At 34.9% G+C, this 16,811-nt stretch overlaps 1 protein-coding gene and 1 long non-coding RNA gene across 3 annotated transcripts in view; one reads left to right on the top strand and one right to left on the bottom strand.

The window, feature by feature from the left end:
* LOC129755100 (uncharacterized) overlaps positions 1 to 16,811 on the bottom strand; it is a 198,097-nt gene that overhangs the window by 154,805 nt on the left and 26,481 nt on the right. The window lies entirely within an intron of this gene.
* On the top strand, positions 3,374 to 4,068 carry LOC129755103 (uncharacterized). 2 transcript variants are annotated; one of them, XR_008739167.1, is made up of 3 exons: positions 3,374 to 3,557; positions 3,620 to 3,733; positions 3,853 to 4,068. It is a non-coding gene; the product is annotated as an uncharacterized LOC129755103 (long non-coding RNA). The 2 variants fall into 2 exon arrangements; XR_008739166.1 differs by having other exon boundaries at positions 3,617 to 3,733.

Here is a 16,811-nt window from a genome sequence, read left to right as displayed (position 1 = left end):
CATTAGTGCACTCAATATATAAGGATGAGTTTGAACGCTGTTTTTTCTGAAATTTATCAACGAAGCAACATTTGAAAGCTTCACAAAGAAAATGGACGACGAGTATCAGTTTGTGTATGAAGTTGGCTCCAGAACTAGAGTGAAATTATTTGTAGCAAGCAGCATTTCTCGGTATGTCCGAATCTTTAATCTGCCTCCTGAAATTAACGACAATGAGATCGCAGCAGTTTTGGGACAATTTGGAAAGATTAAACAGCACGTGCGAGAAAAATTTGCGGCAAATTCAAGTTTCCCAGTGTTTAGCGGCATTCGTGGCGTTCACTTGGAAATCGCCAAGGAACTACCAGCGAACCTTTTTATCGCTCATTTCAAGGTCAGACTGTTTTACGAAGGTTTGAAAACTCGATGTTTCTTTTGCAAAACGGAAGGTCATCTTAAGGCAGAATGTCCAAATCTGGCAAGCATCAAAGCGGGAGGTATAAGTGCAGTGTTCGCTGAATCACCTAAAACAAGCACATCGTACAGCCAAGTTCTTAAGAATGCGACAAATGGGGCTACACCAAGCATCGGAACATTAACAGCAAACAAGAAAAAGTCGTTGAAATCGACCGATAGATCCACAGCTCCACTCAGTGGGATCGCGCAGTCTTCGGCTGCCACAGAACAGAAATTGTTGGAAGAAACAATGAGCAGCGAAGAAGAAATCGAGGAGTTATTGGACGATGGTGGCAAGCACGATGACGAAGACGACCTTGACGACGACAAACTCGATAATGACGATGACACTAGTGATGATGAGGATAAAGATGATGATGATGACGATGTAGATAAAATGGATCTGGAAAGTGTGAACTTGAAACGAGCTATCTCAAGCCCCAGTTCGGCTTCTGGAAAAGAAATGAGCAAAAAAATAAAACCAAGGATTAAGGAAACATCGGTTCCAGCCATGGCGTTGAATCCAGAAATTAACCCAAACGAGTACAGTGGACGACAGACTCGAAGAAGGGCAGCGGCAGTGAAGAAAATGAAATAAAACATATTAATTTTTATAGGTTATGAATTGCAATAATCATTGTGAAATTGTTTAACATTGTTTGTAAAATGTACATGTAAATTTGTGAAAAAACCTTTCGATTGAAATACATTAAAAAAAAAAACCCCCAGAGCCGTAGAATAGCTCAGGCTGAGCGACCGTAGTCACCCAAAACCCTACACCGTTGCTAACACCTTCACTTGAAGGAATGTTAGTCCTTACATTGATCGGGGTTCTATTGAGAAACTTAATTGACCACCAATTACCTGAGCTTCGAGCGGGGAATGGCCACGGGGTCACACGATTGGCAGTGAAAAATTTATCTTTATTGCCTAATTACCTTACCTTTATTGCCTTAATTACCTTTATTACTTGAGGATAACCTACGTGATTGGTTACGAAACGGCTCACACGGGCCTGGTTCACGTTCTCACCACGTTTATTTAACGATTTGTTAAATTCGTTTTCTCGTTCTGTAATTTGTAACTAACTTAATTTTTGTTTTTTTTCCTTTTCAGGTAAGTTCCGATACTTACATTAACGTATCGACGGCTTAAATTATATCGAATAACTTCGAAATGCTATGCGGGGAACCACTTTAATATTTCACTATCAGTTCCCACATGGAACGCACAAACCCGTTCACTATACCAGTCGATTCGAGAAGAAACCAGTAATGTAGTCTCAGGTCGTTCCCCCCCGAAAGTATAAAAAATGTATCTCAATCCACTACTACAGGTAAGTGCCTTTTTAAAAAAATTCTCTTACTTGTTAAAAATTTGATTGGCTATCTGCCAGCAATTTATCAGCGATCAGATGTGTTCTGCTCCACGGTTGGAACGAAATGAGTGGTTCCCTAGTGACCACTAGGAGCGCTAGCAACATTAAAAGGCACTCGAATACACCTAGCTATTTCCCCATACAAGACGGTGTCTTGGCTAAACAGGGAACTTTAGCAAAAGTATGTGTCAATGCGAGGTGATTTGGATTCTAGCAGTTTTCTATTGCATAACCCGCAGGCCCTTTTAAAACCTTGAGCGATCAATTTCGCGCGTAGGGTTGCGTTCAATACCATAAATTGGGGTTTTAACTCTAAACGTGCATCATGCCAGTCAGCTCAAGGCGGGTAAAGCTAGGTGTGTTCTTATACCAATGCACGGAATCGTCCATCTTGTGACCCTTGTGACAGGCAATCGTAATCGTAGGCATGGTAGGCGAACAATTCGCTGTCAAAAAGCGCACCGTCTCCACCCCCCACCAATGAGAAACTTTTAGTACCCCTTGCCTACTTTTCCTCAGTATGCACCCACCCTACTGGAGGCACTCTGAGTCAGCTGACGGCACCGATTGCACACATACATGAGCAAAAAATACCAAACAGATTTGTGAAACAGATGTTTGACCATTTCAACGACTTTTTATTCGTGAGTATTGGTGATCTAAGCAGGCCTGAAAAAATCACTTGGATTCCAACGGCCATTTTGCACCAGCCTTTTAGAAAGCAGCATCGTGTTGGAGGTAATTTATAAGTTATTGCTGATTTATAGTGATAAATAATATTTAATACTCTTTAATTTCTATTTCAGTATCGAAAAAAGGTTAACGACAAACGCATGGCGGTTCAGGTTCAGGTTCGAGAAGTGATGATGGTTGAGGCTTTGGCGAGGAATCTCTCTCTGTCCATCTGGTCCGGACGACTACGAGGAGCTGGAAATAAGCGGCAACAGGTTCCTCTAGGATACGCTTCACCTTAAGCATCATGGAAAGTACCGGAGGTTATCGAACGGAAGCGAGATGGAGCTCAGCCATCAGTTACTTCTCGCAAGTTGTGTGTTGGGATTTTTTTTATTGTGAATTGTGAATGAATAGTATTTGAAACAGGAACTGTGAAATAATTGTGTAATAAATAGATGATGAGGAAAATAAATGAATAAAATAAAAGCTTTTTAAAAAGTTAAATTTTTTTTTTGAAAATTATTCAATGCAACTATATTGATGTGGCACGCACACGCATACACTAACGCACTCATACATAAGCACGCCAAAATCACACCAATACAATCAAACATCGACAAATGTCAGCAAGAGCTGTCATTCTGAACCGGGAAAATCATTTCAAGTAGAATCGGTTGGGCCATTTAATGCTTGAATTCAATGGGAGGAATGCTTGAAGAATGCTTGGAATCCAAGCATTCTTTCAAGCATTCCAAGCATTTATTTTGTTAAGCGGGAAGCTTCCCCCAGGCCCTTTTAAAACCTTGAGCGAACGATTCCGCGCGTAGGGCTGCGTTCAATGCCATAAATTTAGAGCTTTAACCTTAAACGTGCATCAGTCTAGTCAGCTGATTGCACCGATTGCACATATACAATTGCAATCTTGTGTATATTTACGAAAAAAATTACATTGGTTGTTTTAACGACTTTTTGCTTGTAAGTATTAGTGCTCCAAGTAGGCCTGGATAAAATCTGTTTTTTTCAACGGCCATTATGTTTCCACCTTTGTTAGCTGCAGCTTCGTGAAATGGTAAGTTTTTGATTTATTGCCTATTGGTTCATAAGTAATTAACGTTTTCTTCATTCCAGCAGAAGAATATAAAACTTTCGCCAGTAAGATCTGGTGCAATCGGCATCCATGAGCGACTAAAGGAAAAGGCAACTGGCAATTTTCTTAGAGTTTTGAGCATCGGATCATCAACTATGGTAAGAATTTCATCAACAGACATTTCATCTCATTTTATTTCCTACAATACCTACCGAGTTCAGCTGGAGTTTCTTTTGCTGAAAGTTTTGAAATGAGGATTTTTTTCACTTATTTCCAGATTTTGATTACCAGATTCCAGATCATCTAATCACAGTCAAGGCTGCTCGAATTGCGAATTGCGAGGATGAGAATTGCATTCCGATGTTTTACAAGTTCGAATGTCGAGGACGCTGTCCTTGCAATTGCTGCCATTAAGTAATAAGAATTGTGCAAAGTGTGAAATGTATTAATATGAATAAAAAGTTTATTTTAATAAAAATTAATTTAATCTAAATTTAAATATTTCAATATTCGAAACACCCTAGCCATACCTACTCCAGCAAGCACGCACACATATGCATTAAATTTTTAACGCACTCACACATAAACACGAACCGAACATACAAATACTATCAAACCCTGACAGCTGTCAACGAGGGCTGTCACTCTGAACCGGGAAAACCATTTCAAGTAGAATCGGTTGGGCCATTTCATGCTTGAATTCAATAGGCGGAATGCTTGAAGAATGCTTGGAATCCAAGCATTCTTTCAAGCATTCCAAGCATTTATTTTGTTAAGCGGGTTTCTTGTAACTTGTTACAGAAGAAGGTACCCGCTTAACAAAATGAATGCTTGGAATGCTTGAAAGAATGCTTGGATTTCAAGCATTCTTCAAGCATTCCTCCCATTGAATTCAAGCATTTAATGGCCCAACCGATTCTACTTGAAACAGGTTTCCCGGTTCAGGATGACAGCTCACGCACACATGTTTACATATTTTTACGACCTGTGGCTGCATTGGTGTGAGTGTAAGGCTATTCACTCACACACACCATCGCAGCCCTACCATGGCTGCCATTTAAAGATGAGAATTAAAAAGAATATTTCGGATATTGAGATTTTCAGAATTGCTTCACTTTTATATTTCAAGTTTTTATTTTATTCACAATTTCAATCACAAATATAATTATCACTTTTGGTGTTCCTTTAATTTGGAATTTTATGCTATCGCCGGTATAAGTTGATCCTCTTTTTATGCTACGATGCATGTTTTGAATGCCAGCTACCTTGAGCATTATTTTCTATCTCCAAGCTCTGCGGCACTGTAGCAATTCCACTTCGGTCGCACGCCGGAACAAACGATGCCATGTACGGCCGGGACTGTTTTCTGTGCTGCTATGCCTCCAGCAAGATCCTTCTGCGAGGAAAGGATCTGAAGATTTTTTTTCCAGGCGCATTTCTGTTGCAGATCACATGCACTTTTATCGCAGCTTTGATATCCGTCGAGCTAGAATCGAATAGAAATAAAACAAATCAAGCATTTAAATTGGCACTGATTTTGAAGCAACTTACCATTTTATGATCCGACATCTTCCAACAAACTATGCAGTATGATGGCAAAATGGCCGTTGAAAAACAAGATTTCTTCAGGTCTGCTTTGATCACTAACACTAAAGTCGTTAGACTGATTATGCAGTGTTGTACAGGGGGTGGGTTTTGTTTTATTTATTAGTATGCTCATTATTGGATGGGTATGGGTTTTATCGGTGCAATCAGCTGACCGGACTGATGCACGTTTAGAGCTAGAACCTCAATTTATGGCATCTAACACAGCCCTACGCGCGAAATGGTTCGCTCAAGGTTTTAAAACGGCCTGGGGGTACCTACCAACTGGAAAACTCATTCGTTTATGTAGTTCGTTTTAAATGTTTTGAAAATTCCGAAAGCACATTGCATGAGTGCCAGTGATAAATACTGGCTAGTTTTATATCGCTAGTTGGCCTAATTTGTGGATCACATTTTAAAACGCAACACAACTCACTTTCAGGCGATTAAATGATAAGTTGGATTGGATTGAATTTTGTTTATTTATAGAGGATTTTAACCATTTTGGTCATTCTTCCTCTAAATGATAAGTTAAGAAAGTCCTTCATCATTAGCTCCGCGACATTTATTGATTTAACTTTTCTTCCAAAACCTAAGTGGATTTGGTTTGGTTTTTGTTTTATAGCGCTAGGTAAGGCAAATAGAAGTTCGCTGCAGCATTTTTTAATACTTTTCGAAAAAAAAACTGAGCAGTTTTTAAAAGAGCTATAATCGTTCAAGATAAAAATTCATACCGGAATCAAACAAAATCAACAAAACTTTTGGTTTATGAATTGGTTTATGAATAAGCTCAGTTTGATGAAATTTGCAAATGAAAAACTTTCATAAAGACTTAAAAACAAGTTTTTATTATCATCAATATCACGAAACAAATTTATTACCCACTGGTTGGTGATTTAATCTGACCAATTTGACATTTAAACGACTCTTATTCATGTTTCCTTTGATTTCCAGCTCTGGCTGCAGCATATAAGCAACAAACCCTTTAAAATTCGAATTTTTTTTCAATGAAAATTTAACAGAAGTTAGCTTTTATGAATACAATCAAGGTTTGTTTTACAAAAATTCTTAACTGTGAGGAAAATTTAAAAAAAAACAATAAAAAAGAGTTGCATAACTTCAGGGGCTGTAAACTACATTTTCAGTAATTTTTCGGTTGTAGTTTTTCCTTTATTTTAAAACATATAAGGATTGTCTCATAACTTTAATTTTATATAATTATTGTTAAAAATTGTCATACAAATAAGTAAGATATTTCAGTTTATACAAAAATAAAACTAGGTACTCATTCGTCGATTTGTTGTCATTTTGGCCAACCTCGCCTTTAGACGGGTGAATGTTTGCTCACTTCAACCTATGTTAGGATCATGATTCAAAAAATTAAGCCTGAATGGTTATTACCTTAACGTCAATAGGTTTTTTTTTTAAGTTAGCAAAATGATAATTTTGGTCCATTTATAGATTTTTCATGTTTTTTTTTAGTTTCTCTAAGCTATAGCCTAGTAAACCTGGTTTTAAGGCGGGATTGGGTTTATGGGAGTAAATTAAATACAAAAATACCATAATATCATTTTTTCATAAACGAATGAAATAGTATGCGCCATTCTATTTATACGTCGTATCACTTCTTAATACATTCATGCACATTCAACAGTTTAATAACTTGGTCTGGGTGAGTGGTCCAAAAGAAGTCCCTAAGGAATTAAGAAGAACGTACAGAATTTCGACATGGGTCAAATTGCTAACAACACAATGTTTTTGGTTCTTCGAACTTTTAAACTAGTTTTTAAGTGTTTTATCATAGCTGGGAAAATGTTTGTAGTTGTTAAAATCATACACCCAAAATAATCTGCACGTCGTGGCTACGTGAAAAACTACATAATTTTTATCCAATTGATTTTCACGTAGTTCCGACCAATATACCAGATAAAAGCACCTCAATAAGAATTCGTTCTTTATGAAATTCAGCTACAATTTACGTGAATTTTAAGTGAGTTCGATACGATGTGAAGATGAAGAATACATAAAACAATTTTTGTTTGGAAATGAAATTTGGGTTAATTTAGTAGAGGCTTTTTTTCTCTGTTGATTCCAATAAAATAAATAAAAGTTTTATTCAATTTAATTTATTTTCACTGTATTCTTCAAAACAAAACACACTGCACTTCTTTTAACTGCACTTTTTAAAATCAATTCGATTTCCGGCTCTTGCTGCCCAGCTAATTTTGGTTTCCAAAATCCTGAAAAAAAACTTATTTCAATAATAACTACAAAATTTAGAAATGATAAATAACTGACCATTTACGATGTGTCCATAATACCCTCTGGCATTCGTTCCAGCACACACGCTCTTCCTTCTCGATGTGCCGGAACTTCTCTTATCGTAGCACTTTTCGACCTGAGGGGAAAATATATATTTTCTGGCAGCGGGGATCAATTTTTTTCTTCTTAGACTTACCCTTTCTTTTGATTTACACGAGCGTAAAAATTTCAGCATCAGTACGTTGATAAGGTTCCGAAAAAAACCATGAAATCACGGAAAAAACGTTCAACTCAATTTTCGCAACTTAAACAAAGCTCAACAAACTAATTGATGCCAGCTCTTTTTCTTATAAGAACTTACAACCAAAAGTTTGAGAAAATTGCACAATTGATTTCAGAAGCCATTCCGTTAGAATTTACGTGAAATTCATGAGGAAAAAAATTAGTTACCGTAATCCGGGGTAATATTGATCACTTTTTTTAATATTTTTCGATTATTTTTTCTGTTAAGGGGAATGTGGCATGTTTAATATTTTTAAAATCAGTACTGGACACCTATGAACGTAAAACATGGTTGCAGAAATGTATTGGACTACTTTAAATTCGATTTTTAAAATCGATTTCGTCGCTGTTCAGGATTTGATGCTTTGGGGTAACATTGATCAGTCTCTATTTTGACAGTTTCAACGAGTTTTCTCGATCATAAGGGATACAAAACACCTTCATAATATTTACAAATGCAAGTTTATCAATTTTATCTCGCTTTTTAACGTTTTCTTTTAATAACATTTATAATTGAAAAAAGGACTATTATGTTACATACATTTAGGGACAAAAATTAAAACAATAGCTAAATAGTTCGAGCTAAAAAAAAATACAAATGAAATTTTGCCAAACACATTCCTCTTGGCCCTCCCACTATTTTCATTTTCATTTTTCTTCATAGTCAACCATTTGATAGGGTTTCTATCCATTTGTCAAATAAGGGCTTACTCTAGGAAAATTTCCTTATTTTTTAAATATCAAAAATTTATCTCTATAAGACTATAATAATACCACTATAACAATACAAATACAAACAAAAAAAGTAGTTCTTTCACATTCAACAACCCGTTTGCTTCTAAATGCTTTTTGGTTTCATCAGAAGAGCTGTTTGTTTGCAAGCCTTAGAAAAAGTAGATATTTTAAGATTTTGAAATTACATTTTTACTAACAGAAAAAAATTTCAAAAACAAACTTAATTTTTTCTAATTGATACTCAAATGTTAGGCTTTCAAACGTAGAAAACAGTTTTCAAAAATTCAAACTATAGACTGAGTTATTGATGATAATTTGCAAAAATTTATTGTTGGTCAAAGATACCCCGGTGATCAAAGTTACCCCGTTTTACGGTACTCCGAGTTCACGTAGAATCGATTGGATGCATCAAAAGCTCAGTCTACGTGAAAAATACCGTAGAAATAATTTTCAAATTATTTTGGGTGTAACATCTATAAAGAAAACCTCTTGAAAGTTGACTCGTCCTCATGAAATGGAGTTTATTTGGCTTAGCTGTGGAAAATCAAAACTTTATTTTTAATCTTCTAACTCTTATCAGCTTATTTAAATGGAATATTAGATATGATAAGAATGATAGGAAGAAGCTTTAATCATATGTGTTCAAGTTTTTTATGATTAACTTGATTTCTGAGTGAAATACTGGAAAATAGTTGCAAGGTGGTCCAAAATATGCACCCGGTCTCAAATAAGTTCGTAACAAAATTTGAACGCTCATGTATTTACGTTTTTTTGAGGATTTTTATTAAAGTGGTCAAAACGATAGAGTGAACAATGAAAAAGAAAGAAAATGAAAGAGAATATGCATTCAACATGTCTGATATCATAGTTTCATCATCGAGGGACGCAACATCTTCAAAATTATTGTTTTGATGACAATTTGCACAGAAGGCTTAAAACAACAATAACAGTATTTTTTGGTTGGACTGAATTGATTTTTTAACGTTATCTTTCAAAAACAAATATACTCAAAAGATGGACAATGCTGCTGCATAAATTTAGGGGAAATTTTTTTAATCATTTTTCAATATTTTTGCTTCAAACAAATGAAAATTTGCCTCCTTACAATTCCCTAGGTCCTACCACTGTTCTTATGATTTTTTTTTTTATTGAAACTTAACCATTTGAAAGGGTTTTAGCCATTTATTCTATACAGGCTTTCTCATGGATAATGTCCGTTTTTTTTAATCCAAAAATTATCATATAATGACTATTAAAATAACTCTAAAACTTTACCTATACAAAGAGATGAAGTTAAACTTTCACATAAAACAACTCATATGCTTCTAAATCCTATCATTTTATCAAGAGAGGTTTGTTTGTGAAGCTTCGAAAAAAACGACATTTTAAAACTTTAAAATTAGATTTCGAGCAATTTAAAAAAAAATCTTCAACTACAAACTAAATTTTGTCTATTTGAAACTCAATATATAGGCTTTCAAACGTTGAAAGCAGTTGTCAGATATTTTAACTTCAGACTTATTTAATGATAATTATTTGCAAAAAAATCATGTAGATCAAAGTTCTCCCAGTTTACGGTAACTTAAAACGTTAAAAACAGTGGTTATGATTTAACGTAGTTTAATAAAAAAAAAATACAATTTGAAATATCACATCAAAGTGCGATGATCATAACCAAAAAAAAGAAAATCCTACAGTTACCACCGCGCATCAAGGTAAGAATCCAAGATCAGCCTCAGATGTCGGGCACAGAATCCAAACTTGGGATCTAGGATCGAGATTAGCGTTGGACATCGGGAAAAGGCTCCAGGATCAGTATCGATCTTGAGCTCTGAATCAGTTTCAGAATCCTGAATCGAGATCCAGAATTGGTTTCAATATCAAGATTTAGGATCAGAGTTCGGGTTAAGGAGCATAAAGATACTTGATCTCTGGAGATACTTGATTCCTTCGCTTTATCTCGAAATCTGAATGTCTTGCAAATATCAAATGTTCCCGAAAAATGTGCCAAATAAAATAAAACAACAATGCTGTTCTTTCAACAAATTTTCAAAATTTTAATTTTCGAGTACACAGCAAAAAAAGTGTTGCTATGTTACATCAAAAACGTGCACATAACTTGAGTCGCAAATGGTACCTAATATTACATTCTTTTGATGTATCATAAATGTAACGTAGTAGACGAAGCAGAGTATGAAAATAATGTTCTAGGCGCTATTATTTAAGATATTTTCAGACTTTGTTATACATTTATTGATTCAGAGTTCAGGTTAGGGGTTTCTTATTCAAGTCGAAAAGGGTTTTCGAAATCCAATTAAAAACAAACTGAGCCATAAACTTTAAAGCTATTTAAATTTATTATAACTTGATGTTTTAAGTTTATATTTGTTAATATTACTGATCCTATGCAGTCCCAAACCTAACTTTATTAAACCTTCATCAACATTTTCTGTTCAGCATTCCCCTTATCTTGAAGGAGAACTTCCATGCTTGAGTTGTCCGAATATGGGGCGATACGCTGAATCATCATGAATTTTCAGATTCAGACTTCACGACTTCATGAACCGATCACTGGACACTAATCTTCCCGAGTTTTGTACCCAAATCGATTGGTTTAAGCCACTAAGTTTTTGCAAGCTGGATCACACCATTTTCTAGAGCTATAAAAGAAATTTCACAGGAAAAATTAATAAAATAAAATACTCACCTTATCATCCGGGTGTTTCAAATAATAAAATCTTCTATCGCTGATGCAAATGGGCCAAATTACCTAAAAATGAGAAATAATTAAATGAAACTCAATGCAATAGTTTTGCTCAGATATTTGATTGATTTTGGTAGTACTTACAAGCCAAACAAACACTGCTGAGCTCCGTATCCCGTTTCAAACTTTTGGAAATGAATAAAACTTTAGATGTCATTTCAGGAAAACATTGACTACTTGATGCGATATCACATAGAAGGTTGTGATATTACATCACACGACGTATTCGCATTGTGTACATCGTTTAGATGTACTATTTTAACAGAAATCCCTAATACTACATCATCACCAGAAATTACATCGTTCATCGTTACATTTTTTTTTGCTGTGTAATTGATCTTTGTTTAGAAAATTTTACAAAATATAATTTGAAGATCTTTTATAAACACTTCAAAATGTTTTCCGCATGAAAAAATTATTATAAAAATATTTATTCCAGTATGCTAATCGTGAAAGTATAGTATGAACTTCATAATACCATATTTTCAAAGCAATAGTAAACTCTCAATGTTTTTAAGAAAATGTTTTCCAAAATTTATGTTATGGGTTTTATTTGATCCCATGAGTCCAAAATGATGTATTTTTCTTCTGAATAAATCGTGATCATTGGTTATCACGAAATTACTAATATTTGGTCTATAACTAATGTTCATCTGAAAATCAACTATTAAAAAGGACTCAAAATACTGTATTTTTCTTAAAACTAGAAAATTGTGCCTTGAAGTTCATTGCATACTTTTATTGGGTAGAAGAAAAATATTAGAATTGTCTTTGCCTGATACTTACAAACTGTGAAATGAGGATTAATATGGCAAAAATAGTAAACAGAACTTTTATCTGTGAATTTTGCTGGATTTTTGCCTAGGGTCTGGGCACTTGAATTAAGGATCAAGTCCCTTTTAGTAAAGGATCAAGCCTCCTTTTTCGGCTTAAGAAAATGCTTCTAGTCCATCTGGGATTCATGTATCGTTCTAACTTTTGGAGCACACTAACTTGAAATTACACTCTGTCTGAAAATGCAAAAGACGGCGAATAGCCAAAATTTCATAAAATTATATGATAAAAATAAGACAAGGGTGTCAAGTATCCCCATTCTCTCCTAAGGATCTAGAGATAGAATCTATGATCAGGGTGCAGGATCAGAATCTTGAATCTATATCAAGGTCAGTGTCTGGTCATATTCAGGATCAAACAATCAGTAATTTTTTATTAGGATCAAGTAAGCAAAATATAGGATCAATTTCGGATACTTATCGGATAAAAATAATCCGGATCCGTATCCGGGATAACAATTCAAGACTAGAATTTTGAGTCAAGATTCATGAAGCAGGACCTCAGATGAAGTAAGTTCGGAGAACAGGATCCAAAGGCAGAATCCTTCATCAGTATAGTAGATTTGGGTTCGGACTTCTTGATCAGTATTTGAATCTGGTATCAGCACCCACGATTAGCATCTGCGAGATGGAACTATGAATTAGGATCATGAGCTCAGAATCCGTAATCTGGATCCTGAGTTAAGGTACAGGTTAAAAAATCAGCATCTGGATTCACAATAGCTTGTGGGAATAGGATTCATGATTTTTGGTCAATATCAGAACTTAGAATTTAGAATCAAGATTAAGTACTTCATATTCGGGATCAGGATCAGGAAGATCATAATTCCGAAAGTAGAGCCTGGGATCAGGATCTGTTTTTCAGAATTTGGAATCAGGATCTGGAAGAATTCGAAACGTGTCATGTCTGAGATCCTGGATTAGGATCAAAATTGGCAATCAAGATCAAAGATCCGAGTTAAGGAAACATTATCAGTATCCTGGATCACGATCCGATATCATATTGTGTAGATTCAACAACATGACCGAAAATTCAGAATCTGTGGTCAGGATGCATAGTTAAAAGTACAATAAGTTTTTTTTCTATCAACTCTTGTTTTTGACATCACATTTGGAAAAAGGTTAAATAAATCAATAATAATTTCCACCAAATGATTTCCACCAAATGAAAACTTTATGGGTAAACAAAATCTGAAAAAAGATTCGAGATTTTAACGCCAGAATATAACAAATCAATATTGTGCATTTTGATAAAGTTTTAAAAAACGTCACTGGTGAACTTAGCCCGGAACAAATTTCAAATGCTTGTTTTGTCACTCGGAGTTGGATGTTCCGAGGGAGGGGATAATAAAAAATAATGCGAAAAACAAATAAATTGAAATAAATTGCACGAAAACTTGCATGCAACAACATTACATACAATATCATTGCACAAAACCTATAAATCAAGAAATTTTGAATCGAAAAATTCAATAAAATAAAGAATATAAAAGAATATAATAATTCTCAGCTTTGAATATTTGTTTTTTGATCTTGTAATCTTTTGGATATTTGATATTTTTTTTTGGAAATTGACATAGAATACTTCAAACTTTATTTTTTTACCCCTTCGGTTTTTTTTGGAAATTTCGAGGGAAGGGGGATGACAAAAGGAGAAATTGATATTTGTTCCAGCCCTACAACTGAAAACAGACTTCCGATAATCTAGTAATTAATTTTTCTTTGTAGGAAGTCAGTAAAAAGTCGGAATTTCCGAAGGAAAATTTGGTGCTGGTGCGAGAAAATTCAAACATAGGCATAAAAAATGCTGTTCCCTTGTGTAATCATGCATCCAGGATCTAAATACAGAATCAATTTCAAAGTCCTGGATAAAAAACCAAAAGTAAAATTTTGTAACAGGATTATCATAATCATTTCATTTTGAAAATAATTTTGATTTTCTTCGAAATCATATATTACAAAGTTAACAATTTCAAAAAAGAATTTATTATTATTAAGAGTGCTAACTTTCATAAGACTCAAATCAATAATTATAAACTTGTTCAGTTGTTTTATCCAAACAAAAAAAAAAGTGTTAAACTGAATCAGTAAAAAAGCCATGCATTTAGGGCTATTACAAAAATCTTTGACGTGTGAACAAATTTCCCAATCACTTTCTCAGAATATTACTCCACCAAGTTTATGTACATCATATTGCCGGAATCATTTCCCTTACACGCTTGAGCAGTTCAAATTGATTGAATTTCTTGAACTCAACTTGCTTCTATCCTCGTTATCCAGCCAATCATAATAAGCTCCCTCTCAAATATTAACGACGACTCAATCAGGAGTTTTTCCTTCCGTCAAGCAAATCTTGTACTTGCAGGCCTTGTTGATTTCTTGATGCTTATCTTATTGACAATAACAAGCTTTGATGTTTCCCCGGGCAATACTCTAGCCCTGGGCAGTGGATTTGAATTGAGGTAATAAATCAACAAAATTTGGTTTCATTTCATTTGGTTTGGTCCGAGTAGTTTCGACGAATTTTAATAGAGCTTGATAAAACCGCGGAAATTTGATTTCCAGACAGCCAAACAAGATTGAAAACAAAAACAAGAATTTAATTTTTGTTATTTTGTTTGAAACGCCGGTTCAGTGTTTGGAATAGAGCTATTTTTTATTCGTTTCGTTCGTCAAGTCCTCAAATAAATACTTATAACATAAGCGATAACTTTTTTCAAGATTACACTGATGTGATATCCTCACTTATTTATGTTCTCAATTATGTGTGGTATTCTGAGTTAGCCACTCAAAATATTTGGCACATTGCTGCGTTACCACGAACCTAGTTTGAGTTTAAAAACTTCACAGTGTGGTGGTATAAACATCATCATCAACAGTCATCAGCAATCATCATTGGTATTGTTCAATTGTGAATTGACCAAAGCATGTGGAAAACCAAAACAAACAATGTTTTGGTTCTGCAGCAACCAAAAGCAGTCCGTTCCAAATTCTACAGGATCCGAAGCAAAACAGTGAGTTGTTGAAAACGCAGGTTAAGTGTTTGGTATAAATTTATTTTTATTCAGGTTTGTTCGTCAAGTCCTTTAACAACTAGTTGATATTTTATAGGGTTTCGTTTCTCTTCTTTCATGGACAGAATTTTAACATCTTAAGATAAGTGATTTTGAAGTCTTTCGAATCCTTTAAAAAAAAAACACTCAGATCCTGTTTATCCATGGTTTTGTAACAAAACCATCCACCCACACCGAACCGATGCCAATCCGTATATTTCAAATCCATCAACGAGGCAAAGCCCCCAGATTTGGGGGACCGGGGCGTTAAAATCGAATGGCCGCAAACAAAGGCTGAGAAGAATGATTGAACCGAAAAACTTGAATATGGACCCGGCCCGGCCGGCAGTCGTAAAAATCTTTCGAGTTTGAGAACGTCAAACACGTCCCACATTTTATACACCAACAATCATAAGAACAATCCCGATCAAAAAAGTTTTTATTAAAAAAAAGCGAAATAATTCACAAAAATTCCGATTAAATCCGTCCAAAATATTCTTGAAATCGTAAAACTTAGGAAGAAATCCTCAAATAAGGATTACAAAAACTTTCGATCGGTAGTGTAGTAGGTGGTGCTTCAATCACACAATCACACAAGTGGGCGGCACACTTGGGTGGATTTCCATCGAATAAATATAAAAGATCGAATAAGGACACTTAGCACGTGGTGTGGCACTGGGTAAACTTTTTCCAATCTGCAAATAATTGGTTGACGACGACGACGATGAGTCTCTTCCGAGTCGAGACTATGAAGCTGATGAAAAATTCACATGCCTTTGATGCTTTGAAAGTTTTTCGGAAACAAAACGAAATAAAAAATACCGGCAAAGGTTGAACGTTTCCTAAAAGGTCAGATTGTGTTCTACAGAGATTTAGAATCTTAAAACTTGAGATATGTCAAAGTGTGGATTTTTTTAAATTTTTGTAGACCTTGAGATGACTAAACTAAATAACCTTAAATTGGTGGGGGGTTTTTTGAATATGCCTAATTGGGTAAACTTCAACGGTTTCCTAGACCGACCAATTCTCAGTACATATTTAGGATTATTTGAATCATTGTAGAAACCCTGTCGTTCTTGAAAGCGAACACAATTTCATGTGAGCCCGCAAAAAAAGTAGTCATCCTGATTTAAACTTTTTGACACAAATTTTCCTCGAATTGGAGGAATTTTCATCTAGCAAAGGAATTAATTTCAATATAAAAGCTCGTTAAAGTGAATTGCCCTAGGAACAGAATCGAAAGCTTGGCCAGCACAAAACGAGACGAGAAAGACGACGGTTTATGGCGGGCGTTTTCGGGTTTTAAAATGGAGAGAAAAAAGAAGTATTTTATTGGCAGCAGCAGCAGCAAAGGCACAGTCAGAGAGGGAAGCCATTGAAAAGTGCCTTTGCTCAAATGCCACAACAATATCATTAAATTTATATTTATACCAGTCCTTGCCAATTGAAAGAGATTGTGGGTAGGTGGGTGGTTATTCTAGGCTGCAAGCATTGCTATTCAGCACAATCGAAGACAGTTGAAGCTATTCACGAGTTTTGGAAACATTCTTGGTACAATAAGCGTGCAGAAACCGAGAATAAGCGCTATTAATCGAGGTGGTTTTTTAATGGTCTGTGATAGCTGAATTGGTGTGTTTTTTTTATATTTTTCGAAATATTTGCCGGCAGGAATAATTATGAAAGTAATTGCTCATCGAATTGATTTGAAGTTTATTATTTTCTA

Source organism: Uranotaenia lowii, chromosome 3 (assembly GCF_029784155.1).
Source record: "Uranotaenia lowii strain MFRU-FL chromosome 3, ASM2978415v1, whole genome shotgun sequence".
Taxonomy (NCBI): Eukaryota; Metazoa; Arthropoda; class Insecta; order Diptera; family Culicidae; genus Uranotaenia; species Uranotaenia lowii.
This window is presented reverse-complemented; position numbering and strand designations above follow the sequence as displayed.